Source organism: Bidens hawaiensis, unplaced genomic scaffold, assembly GCF_021521415.1.
Source record: "Bidens hawaiensis isolate Kalapana, Puna unplaced genomic scaffold, B.hawaiensis_p1.1 tig00032546_1, whole genome shotgun sequence".
Lineage (NCBI taxonomy): Eukaryota > Viridiplantae > Streptophyta > Magnoliopsida > Asterales > Asteraceae > Bidens > Bidens hawaiensis.
Window position 1 is genome coordinate 1 of NW_027495565.1, and position 11,686 is coordinate 11,686.

At 36.1% G+C, this 11,686-nt stretch overlaps 1 pseudogene; it reads left to right on the plus strand.

Moving 5' to 3' along the window:
• The first annotated feature begins 163 nt into the window (after nucleotides 1-163).
• LOC143583819 (monolignol oxidoreductase AtBBE-like 13 pseudogene) lies at nucleotides 164-2,793 on the plus strand (annotated as a pseudogene).
• Nucleotides 2,794-11,686: the final 8,893 nt, after the last annotated feature.

Consider the following 11,686-nt stretch of genomic DNA (forward strand, 5'->3'; position numbering starts at 1 on the left):
TTATGGGGTTGTCAAATATGACTACAAATGTGTTTCAACAAAATCATGTATTTTATGAATAAACTAAATTCTCATATCATATTGAAACTTTCAAACCTCTTAATTAGACTATGACATTTTGCAAAACATCATTTATTTGGTCATCAAAGATCAACACAATATTTCCATATAAATGGGACTCATCTCTATCTCAAAACCACAACCAACTCAAATCTTGAAACATGTCTTATTTTTCAAGATTATTTGTGCTCATAGTCTTACTAGCATCACTTTCTACTAACTTATGTTCTTCAAATCCACTTCAAGACAGCTTCCATCAATGCCTTTCAGTTAATACAATCTCTTCAACTCAACTCCCCAACATCTTTTTCACCCCAAACAACACTGCTTTCACACCCCTTTTGAACTCAACTGCCCAAATCTTCGTTGCATCGCCTCGTATGCGGCTAAACCCGAGCTTATATTCACCCCGTTACACGAAACACACATCCAAACCGCGGTTATATGCGCAAAGAAGCTCGGATTCACCTAAGGTTTAGAAGTGGTGGACATGACTATGAAGGTGTCTCTTATACATCCGTTATGACCTTCCTTATGGTCGTTATCGATTTAGCTAAAATGCGTGCTATTGATGTTGATATCGAGGATGGTTCGGTTTGGGTTGAAGCCGGTGCAACCGTTGGTGAGCTTTATTATCGAGTTGCCGAGAAAAGCAAGACTCATGGGATCCCAGCCGGGCTATGCACGAGCCTAGGCGTTGGTGGGCATATCACGGGTGGTGCGTATGGTTCCATGATGAGGAAATACGGTCTTGGAGCGGATAACGCACTTGACGCGAAGATTATTGATGCAAATGGTCGGATATTGGACCGACAAGGGATGGGTGAGGATGTGTTTTGGGCTATTCGTGGTGGTGGTGGGGGTAGTTTCGGAGTTATAGTTTCTTGGAAACTAAAACTCGTACCTGTTCCTGAAACTGTCACGGTTTTCAATGTCCCTAGGACATTGGAACAAGGTGCCACCAAGATTCTTTACAAGTGGCAACAAGTTGCTAGTAAACTTGATGACAATCTTTTCATTAGGGTTGTGATACAAAACTCAAATGTACCTAACACAAACTCAAAGAACCATAACCACAACTTATAATGCACTATTTCTTGGAGATGTAAACACACTTCAAGACATCATGAAACAAAGTTTCCTGAGTTGGGTTTGACAAAAGATGATTGCTTTGAAATGAGTTGGTTGGAATCTGTCTTGTTCATTGCAGGTTACCCTAGAACCGTTCCGACCGCAGCCTTACTAGCCGGAAAACCGGCTTTCTTGAACTATTTCAAAGCAAAATCAGATTTTGTTACAAAGCCAATTCCAGAAGAGGGTTTAGAAGGAATTTGGACAAGATTCTTGGAAGAAGAAAGTCCATTAACAATATGGAATCCATATGGTGGAATGATGGCTAGAATACCAGAATCATCAATCCATTTCCTCATAGAGATGGTATACTTTTCAAGATTCAATATGTGAATACTTGGATGAACCCTACAAAAGAAGTGATGAACAAACATGTTGATTGGATGAGGAAGTTCCATAACTACATGACACAATATGTTTCAATGTTTCCAAGACAAGCTTATGTGAACTATAGAGATCTTGATCTTGGAATGAATGATAAAAATGGTCATGATACAAGTTTTGTTAAGGCAAGTGCTTGGGGAACAAAGTATTTCAAAGATAATTTTAATAGGTTGGTGAAGATCAAGACTGAGTTTGATCCTGATAACTTCTTCAAGCATGAACAAAGTATTCCAGTTTTACCCGTGAAGAAAGGTCAAAGATTCAAACATGTGACAAAGGGAAAGGGTAAAAGTTGTAGTAAGGGTAAAAAGGTGGAAAGGGTGAAAGGTAATTCACCATTAATAGTTTTTGTGTTTGTTTATTTTTCTTTAGTGGAGTATGGGAAGCATAAGTTATAATGGAGAATATGTATGTCATGTTACTTTTAATGTGTAAGAGTGTTATTTGTTTAATCAAGTTTATAGGCATAGGGATACCATATATGGAGTGTGATCACCATTGATGCTTGTAATAACTTACTATCTTATAATACAAGTTTAATTATTGTAATTTAGAATGTTGAGAAGCCTAAGTCCTAACCCAATCAAAGTCAAGCCATACCATGATTGGTTGCTAAACAAGCCAAACCGAGTTGGCTCGGTTTGTAATTTAATGGAAACGAGATCATCTTAGTTTTTTATAAACAACCTGTACCAAGTTGGCTCGGTGAAAAGGTCGATTTCAAGATCATGCTTATAGCAGTTTTGATTCACGAGTTATTTAAACCTCTTTAGACTTAGTGTTGACTAGTAGACATCATTTAGTAGGACTAAAACTAGAAAATAATTTAAATATATTATTAATACAAAGTGTCGAGTAGACTTAGCCAAAAGAACCACAACACACACACACACACACACACAAAGACACGTGCCGTAAATTAAATTTTAAAATAAACTATTTGATCCAAGTCGAGTTAGCATGGTTTGTAAGCTGACTCAGTTACGTTACTAGATGATCTGGCCACACATTATTTGGTTTGTAAACGAGTCGACTTCAAACAAGTTTTTATCTAGCAAGCCTCGAGTTACAAACTATTTGAACAACCATATTGAAATCACATCCAAATATTATCTGTTATAACAAGTTTAATTATATTGAAATTTAGTTGGCAAAATGATTGAAAGTTGATATCCAATTATAACTTTAACTACGGGTTATTTTTGTTTCCCAAAGAAGTAAAACCTTACATAATTGTGATGTAGGGATGAGCATGGCACACATTATGGATAACCATCTTGTGATTAAACTATTAACTCAATCATGCGTTGTTGAGTAAAATATGAGACTGAGGGGTCACATACCATTAGAAAAACATATCTTTTCTTTTGTTTATCACAATTAGATTTTGATATTTTTATCTATAAGAGCATTCATGATTTATGATAAGAATATCAATTGATAAAGACTTAAATCTTGTGATGTTTATGAAAGCTTGTCTGTCGATATTGATGTGCCATAAAGTTATTAGATGGCAATAAATAAAACATCTAACTAAATTATTTAAATAAAGTTATATTTATACAAATAGTACTATAGTAGACATTTGTAAGTTCACAAATCAAATTAAGCTTTCAAGTGCCTAAGACATGTATGGAATACCTTAAATATATATTTTTTTTTCAAAAGATCGACGATAAGGGACTAATTTTTCACTAATCTATTAGAATTTAGAATAAACCAAATCCATTATTTTGTTTACACTTGCACTTTTGGATATATTTTCGCCATTTATATAAACTCAGACCCTTAAATAAACATATATTTTTTTATATCTAATTTTTGTTTAAAATTTTGGACTCTCACTGGAAACGAGCCCAACACCGCCCGTTAGGCCTCATATGGAGTTAGAGCCTGGCCTGAAGCTTAGCATACCATTCTCGAGCAGATCATGAGGGGCTCGTCTTGTTTACACCTCTAATAACTTCACCAGCATGGCAATATATAATTGACTCTTTACGATAACGAAAGAACAGCTTGTGATAATTATCTAACTTTTTGTAATATCATCAACTTTATGCAAATAAATTATTGTGACTAAGTTACTTTAGTACTGTCGGTAATTTGGGTAAACCTATCTTTGATAAGAAAGTGTAACAGCCGTTTTAGGTATGATTGCTATCGATTAACATGAGCAAACGTGGCCAGAGTTGTTAAATTTAATGTATGATGATTTCAAAGATCTTTGACTTGAATAGTTGAATCTCAATTATTGTTTCTTAATGATTTAAAGGGACACAATCACATAAAATTAAACAAAAGTATCCATCATATGATGTTTTTTTATTTTTAATATACGTGAAGAAACATATTTTCAAGGTTAAGATTAAATAGTGTCGGTAACATCATATTACATATACATAATATAGGTAGTTCAAGATGTTGTGACCCTCGAATTAGTCGGCTGCTCGTTTGTTTATATTGTGTTACGTTTATCGGGCTTTTTAGTACGTTAAAACAATTATGTTTTGGTTTGTTTATGTTTAGACCCGTTAGGTTGTTTTATGTGATTATGCGAATGCGCTAGTTGTTTGTTTGGGACGTAGGCCAACAAACGAACTCTTCCAATTGGTTAATCGGAATGAGGATATCAAGATTTGGCATCCATTCCAAAACAAATTAATCATATATAAAAGATTATTAGTATTAGACACATATATTCACATACATGCACCCATATTTTCACAATAAAAAGAAATATAAGTGTGTTTTCAAATTTCAACTAAAAATTCGAAAAGTCAACAACCAATATGCATGGAAAGTCAAAATCCCTAGCATGAAGAAAAAAAGAAGGTGAGAAAATGACTTATACCAGTCCCATAATCAACACTTGCATGTTTTTTACTCACAACACATGTTAAAGTAATAGGCTACATTTTTAAAAACCATAAAACATAAACAAACTTAATAATCTAATTTAGATTTAATTAATAACAAAGAACTTATTTTTCAAGCCCTCCAACCCGCCCTGTTTGGTCCCGAACTAAAATCTATTCTCTGTCCTAAGCCTGTTTTGACCCATTACCCAAACTACACGACCCATATGATATTTTTCTTTAAAGAGAGAAAGTTTGACTTGTCAACAATGCTAGGTAATTTCGAGAAGGTCAGTTATTAAAACAATAATTGTATAAAAATATTGACTTCTACTTATGTTATTCGGCAGGTTTGACAGTTGATAAAACAATAACTCAATAAGTGTGAAACAGACATTAAAATATGGAGTAACATACAATGCATTTAAGAAATGGAGAATATAGTGGCATCCAAACTTAATGGTGCATATATGAATATTGTCATTTTCACCTACCACAAAATCTAAATTTAGATGGTAATACAACACTTGGATGATTATGGCACAGGATTTTATTTCAAGGTTTTAATCAACAAGTACTTGTTTTTATGATCTTTAAGACTATATCAACTCTCAAAAATCTCCAATCAATGTAAAGATTAACATTTATATATTGTATAGCCTTCATGTTTATTTATTTAATTATTAAACATCACTAACTTATAATCTCCTATGACTAGTAATTATTTGATGGACATAATTACCGTTACTATCATATTTAGGGTTTCTTATGGGTGTATATATACATAGAGGTTATTAGAGAGCCAAGGTTAATCACCTACACAATTTTGTAACCCTCTCTCTCAAAAGTTCGTGAGTCTCATATTTAAATCTATCATAATCATACACCCTAAATGAAAACTTGATCAGATCAAAAGTTGTGTCTTCCTCCATCCCTACGTTTACAAGATTAATAGGTACACATATTTAATTCATGTTTTTTGTATCACGTTAAAGAATTGATCAATGTTAAAATATATATACATTTCCAAGCACGTACGTAGAGTATAGATTATCATAAATATTTATTGCCTTGATTAACAGGGTTGATTTCGTGTTTCTTCATATATAATCCTTAAAACTGCAGCAACATATAGCTAAATCGTTTACCATCAATCCATCATTTCCGCTGATTGATGAAAAAAAATCAACTCGAAAGGACGTAAACGTTATGACATATAAACGAAGAAAGAGACTGCAATAAATATAAAGCATGTTCTATGTTTAAGCATATAAGTATATATTTAGTATGTTAAATGTCACATCATTGTTACCTAAAACGAATTTTAAATGAATATAAATGTATACATGTGACATGATATGATTACCAACCTTAAATCATCACATTTAAATCATCATCCATTAGGGGCCTAACAACTCTGCATAACATTATATAGACAAAAATTATTTTGCATGAAATAAACATACAAGCTAATTGTAAAAGCTCATGCATCATTTTCTAAAATAACATTATTATTATTATTATTATTATTATTATTATTATTATTATTATTATTATTATTATTATTATTAAAATAAAAGAACGTGCAATGTTCCACACTTCCACCGCCAAAGTGGTCTTCAAGACTTCCACAAATTGGACTAGTGGTGCATAAATCGGGTTTTTTTAATATTCGGGTTCGGGTATGATCGGGTATTGGAAAATCGGGTATTGAGAGAAAATGGGTAGGGTTCGGGTAGGGTATTGATGAGAAAAACTCAACCCTATGTACCCGGGTAGGGTATAATCGGGTTCGGGTATTGGAACCGGGTACGACCGGGTATTAATACCCGGTTTTGAATTTGTAAATTATTTATTCATTTTTAAATTTGTTTAAAATTTAAATTTGCTTTGTAATTTATAGAAATAATTAAACTATATCACAAACACCATAAATCCACTTAAGTACTAATTATTTATTTAATAATATGCATTTTAAGAAAACTTAAACATAAAAGTTGTGAAGTAAACATAAAAATATACTATAAAAACTCATGTATTATTTCGGGTATCAGAAAACTGTTATCGGGTATCGGGTATAACCGAGTATGGGTATAGGGTATGACCGGTTTCGGGTATAAATCGGGTACGGTTCCGGGTACGGGTATTGAGCTCAAAAAGCATATCCTATCCATACCCTACGGGTAGGGTCGGTTCCGGTTTCGGGTATAGAATACCTGGGTATAAAAAAACCGGTTCCGGGTATTTTTTTCGGATCCGGGTACGGGTTTTTTGTGCACCTCTAAATTGGACATAAAAGAGGTCATGACTAATGAACTATATTGCCGGCCCACTAACTCAGCCCAAATAAGTGTACACTCCATAACGGCTTAGTACTAGGGCTGTTCACGAGCCGAGCCGAACCGAACGAAGGCTTGCTCGTTGCTTGGCTCGTTTACAACCGAACCGAACCGAACGGCTGAAATTCGAACCGAGCGAAAACCGAAATGAGCCAAATCGAATCGATCATTTTTCGAACGAACGTCGAGCGATTTCGAGCATTATTTATTTCTTTTTCACTTTAAAATTTTCAATAAAAAACAAATTTGAAGGTTGTAAATAATATATTTTATAAATAAATTAGTAGTTTTTAGACAAACGTGTAATGTATTGTAATTTTTATTAAAAAATAAGTTTGAAGTGAGATATAATGATCATTTAAACAAACTTCTAGTAATCTAAAAACTTGAATCGAACAAATAAAACTGTAAAATTGACGGAATATGAAAAATTTTAAGGGGTAAAAATAATTGTAAACTTATATTTATGTGTTTTGTCTATATATTTATATATTTGTTCATATATAATTATATATAAAATACATAAAAAATATTCGAGCCGAACCGAACCGAGCAGACCTTTGCTCGTTTACAAACCGAACCGAGCAGAGCGGCTCGTTTTCAATCGAGCGTAAAAACGAGCGAGCATTTTTCAAGCATTTTCCGAGCGAGCGGCGAGCGAGTTCGAGCGACGAGCGGTTTGGACGGCCCTACGGCTTACCCTTCACCGAGTAGGCTTTTAAACCAAGAGAACTTGGGCCTTGGAGATTACCGTCAGCTCGTCTAAAACCCACACATCAAATTATGGCCAAATGGCCCAAATTAGATCTCACACATTCACACGACCAATGTTAGGCCTTCAAAATTGAGGTGTACAAAACCGGTTTAGTCAATGGCTGGTCAAAACCTGTTTGACTCAAACCAATTCGGTTTATAAACCTGTTTAAAAACAAGATAGGTCGGTCAGTTCATGTCAGTTCGGTCCGGTTTATAAACCGGTTTAAGCGGTTTTAACAGGTTTTCCTCAAACCGGTTTGGTTTTAAAACCGGTTCGATAGATTTGAAGGGGAACCGGTCCTGAAACCGATGGTTCGGGTCGGTTTGAAAACCGGTTTGGATGAAACCGGTTTTAAACCCAAACTGGTTTGGTTTGCCTAAAACCGGTCCCAAACCGGTTTTTTTTACACCTCTACTTCAAATTATGACTCTTATAAAAATATACTGCCTTAAAAACTTTATCTAAATTTGAAAAAGCAATCTTGTATATAATCTTAGGGGTAAACGAGCCAAGCCAAACCGATCTCTGATCCTCGAGATTAGCTTGTTAAAAGCTCGAATTAAACCGAGCGGATATATTTGTTCACTTTACGTCTATTCACATGACTTATCAAAATGTTAATTGGTTTATTTAATCCATGTTTATCAATGCTTTTTATGATCAGTTTATTTTATTAAAATAACTCTACTAAATCTAATCATTTTAAAATTTAAGTATCATTTGAAAATACCAGATGATAATCTCAGTAACAAAATCACATATCCCATTACACCTCATAGCATCTCATTTTGGTGACATCAGGATAAATGCTGTAACGTTGAAAGTCCGATCTTAATTGACATGTGATTTAACAATAAAGAAGTTTTAAAAAAATAAATTTCGCATGTGACAAACAATAAATAAGCTTTAAATATGTAGGGTCAACTCTGCATTAATCAATTACTCACTTTTGTTGAGAAGAAAATAAAGAAGAAGAATAATCTCTTATCTAGAATATCATCGAACAGGATGATGGTGATATTTTATTATAATCTTTAACTTTTAACTTGTTTTTAATTACAAATTATGAAAGAACCGAGAAGCTCAGAAATTTCTTACGAATATTTTTTATTAACATAAGACCATTTAAATAAAATATGTTGATGGTAACATAGTTGATGTATAAAAATATAATGTCACTATAACTTACGCCTTTGCTACATTAATATATTATAATTGAATTAAGCAGTAAATGATTTAAAAAATAATTTATTTTTCTTCAATAGTTATTATATTTTAGTGGATTTTTATAATCTCCACTTAAGAACACATATAATAGGAAAAAAAAAACGTTAAAGAGTTTTTTTTTTACTTGTAACAGGTAGAAGAAGTGGTGGATGTAAGTTTGACGTTAAAAACGTAAAAGACTTAATTGGCTTGCAAGGGCCGGTGATCTTATTATGTAATATGCTTAACTATGTCTTGGTGTTATAACATGGCAAGATATCGACTTGCTATGTCGTCGTCTACATGTTTTAACAAAACTTTGATTGGCTATTATAAAATAGAAAAAGAAAAAGCATATATCATTCTTTTTTTAGTCACAAGTTCACAATCATTTTAAAGTGGTTTACCGGTATGTAATTATAGCATAATAAATTATGCTTACTTTCACTTTTTAAAGGCAATCCTAAAGTTCTTGATTATCCTACCCAATATTCTATACGTGTAATATAATATAAATTTTTATGTTGGTAATCTGATAAAGTGACTGAAGAAACACCAAGTGACCCCGGCAGATTACGGATAATCTGGGGGTTAAGTAGATGTTTCCCACGAGGGTTAGGTCCGGCAAAGATGGTTATTCTTCTGATGACCTGCAAAACAGACACCGTGAGCTCGTCACTGAGAAGGGGGGGTACCTCCTTGTGACCACCCTCCGGCGTGAGAATCAGACTAGATTGCTCTGAATATAAGTGTATATTAAGAGAAATAGCTATAGCAGATATATGATGGTATAAGATAAGATATAAGATAATAAGATAATAAGATAATGATACCGTTCCAAGGTGTTGGAGTATTTATAGCCGAAGGTAGGTTTCCAAGCAGGTACAACCAGCTGTATAATATTCCTTTTCTACCAACTGTGGGCTACGCACGTGCCATGCTGGTGGTTGGTGGGTAGGCAGCGGCTGATAGTGACATGGCCGGCTGTGTACTATTCCTTTTCCACCAACTGCAGGCTATGTACGTGCCACGACAAGGGTTGGTGAGTAGGCAGCGGCTGATAGTGACATTAAGTACTAGAGCGTGCTCCTCGTCGTACTGTTGTCAGTGAGCTGTCACCCTGTGATTGGTTCAAGGGCTGCTTTGGTCAGGTCTTGTCTATTTTGTCCATACCTTGGCAGGTATAGTACAAAAGATCCTCCAGAAGCGTATGGACTGGCTCATTTGGGCGGGAGTATTCCCGGCTTGCTCATTCCTTCTTCATGTGACATTACTGAATTATTGAGAGTTTGTGCCTTGTGCGTGTAGCCTTGCTATTGGTGCGGGTAGCCTTCCCTGATGGCTTGTATCCGCAGCTGCGGGAACAGGCGGGCTACTTCACCATTGGGAGGCTTTTCCTGCGGGAACAGCTGGTCGTACTGCGCGTAAGGTCTTCATCTCTCTGAGCATGGTGGGTCCTGCGGAACAAGTTGGTCTCTGCGCAGACGTCCCTCTTCAAGGTGAGTCTTGCGGGTCCAACTGGGCTCTGCTGGGACCTACCTCTTCAAGTCCCCCCAGTCCAATGTTCTTCTCATGAATTGTTAATAAGTGAGGTGAACTTTTGGACTTAAGCAAGGGGTTTTGAAAAGGGTTTTTAGTTTTAAGGTTGTCCGTGGGGATTCTTCTCGCGGTTTCCCTAATGTCACTTGCAGAAATTCCCGACTTTTCTGCTTGATCTTTGGGTATGATGCGGGTAGGTGTGTAACCTCCTCGCAAGTCAGGAGCGTTGAGTTTCACTTGTGTAGATTCTCCACGAGGTTTTGGTAGTTTTAGACATAGTGATCAATTATGTTAAACAACCAATTCCATCTTGGAGCTTCAAACAATCTAGTTCTCAACGTTCCCGCTATGCGGGGATGTTATTTCCCTTTCCGCAAGCATGGCCCAGAAGATCCTTCTTGGTTTTAATTCCCTGCGAGTGCTAAGTATGTGAAGGGTTTCGCCTTGACACTGTACCCGCACTCGTCTTATAGTTACTTGACTTTCAAGGTATTCTTGGCTTCAATTCCCTGCAGATGCTAAGTATGTGAAGGGTTTCGCCTTGACACTGTACCCGCACTTGTCTTACGGTTTCTTGGTTGCCAAGGTAAGGGGGTATAGTCCCTCTTATTTTTGAATCTTTTTGAAATTCGAAGAGTTGGTGAAAGGATAAGAACAGTCCAAACAGTTGAAGAGACGTTATCGTCGTCCGACGGTTTCTTCTGACAGTTTCAGGACGTGCAGGAAGTTATGGCGACGGGACAGTATATGGTCATTCTAGACGCCTTTTCAGACGCGTGGGCGCGAGTTTTTCGGCTCGTGGGCGCGAATATTACGGCACGCGTCCTGTCGACAGCTGTTGCCAGCTTGCTTTTTCCACGTGTCATAGTTTCATTGCACCTGCGCTCTCTCTCCTCCGCATTAAATTCATCGCATTCATTGCGATGAGTATATAAAGGGGGAGAGGGTGTATCTTGATTCACACCTTCACTTCACTCTTCTTCTTTTAAACGATTTCTGTCGAATACTCTAACTTTTCCGTCGAGCATTCTCCTGAAATCGTTCTTCTTTACATCCAAAACATGTCTTCCATTCATGATCCTGAGGCTACTTCCGAGGAGTCTGACGTATACCCTGAGAACCCGACGTCCACGTCTGACAAGGACGATAAGAGTACTGCTGGCGAGTGCCAGTGTGCTCTTTCCGTCGACCTGTATCAGTACATTGTCAAGAAGTTCATGCTCGAGCCTTTCGAGCCTGAGTTTCCTGAGCCTCACCAGACGGTGTACGATGCCCCCAAGGGGAAGATAGGGGTGTATGCTGCATTCTTCATCTATGGGAATCTCAGGTTCCCATTGACGAAGTTTGTGTACCGTGTTTTGGAGAAACACGGTGTACATTTGACGGAGGTGCACCCGATGGCGATCGCAAAGGTT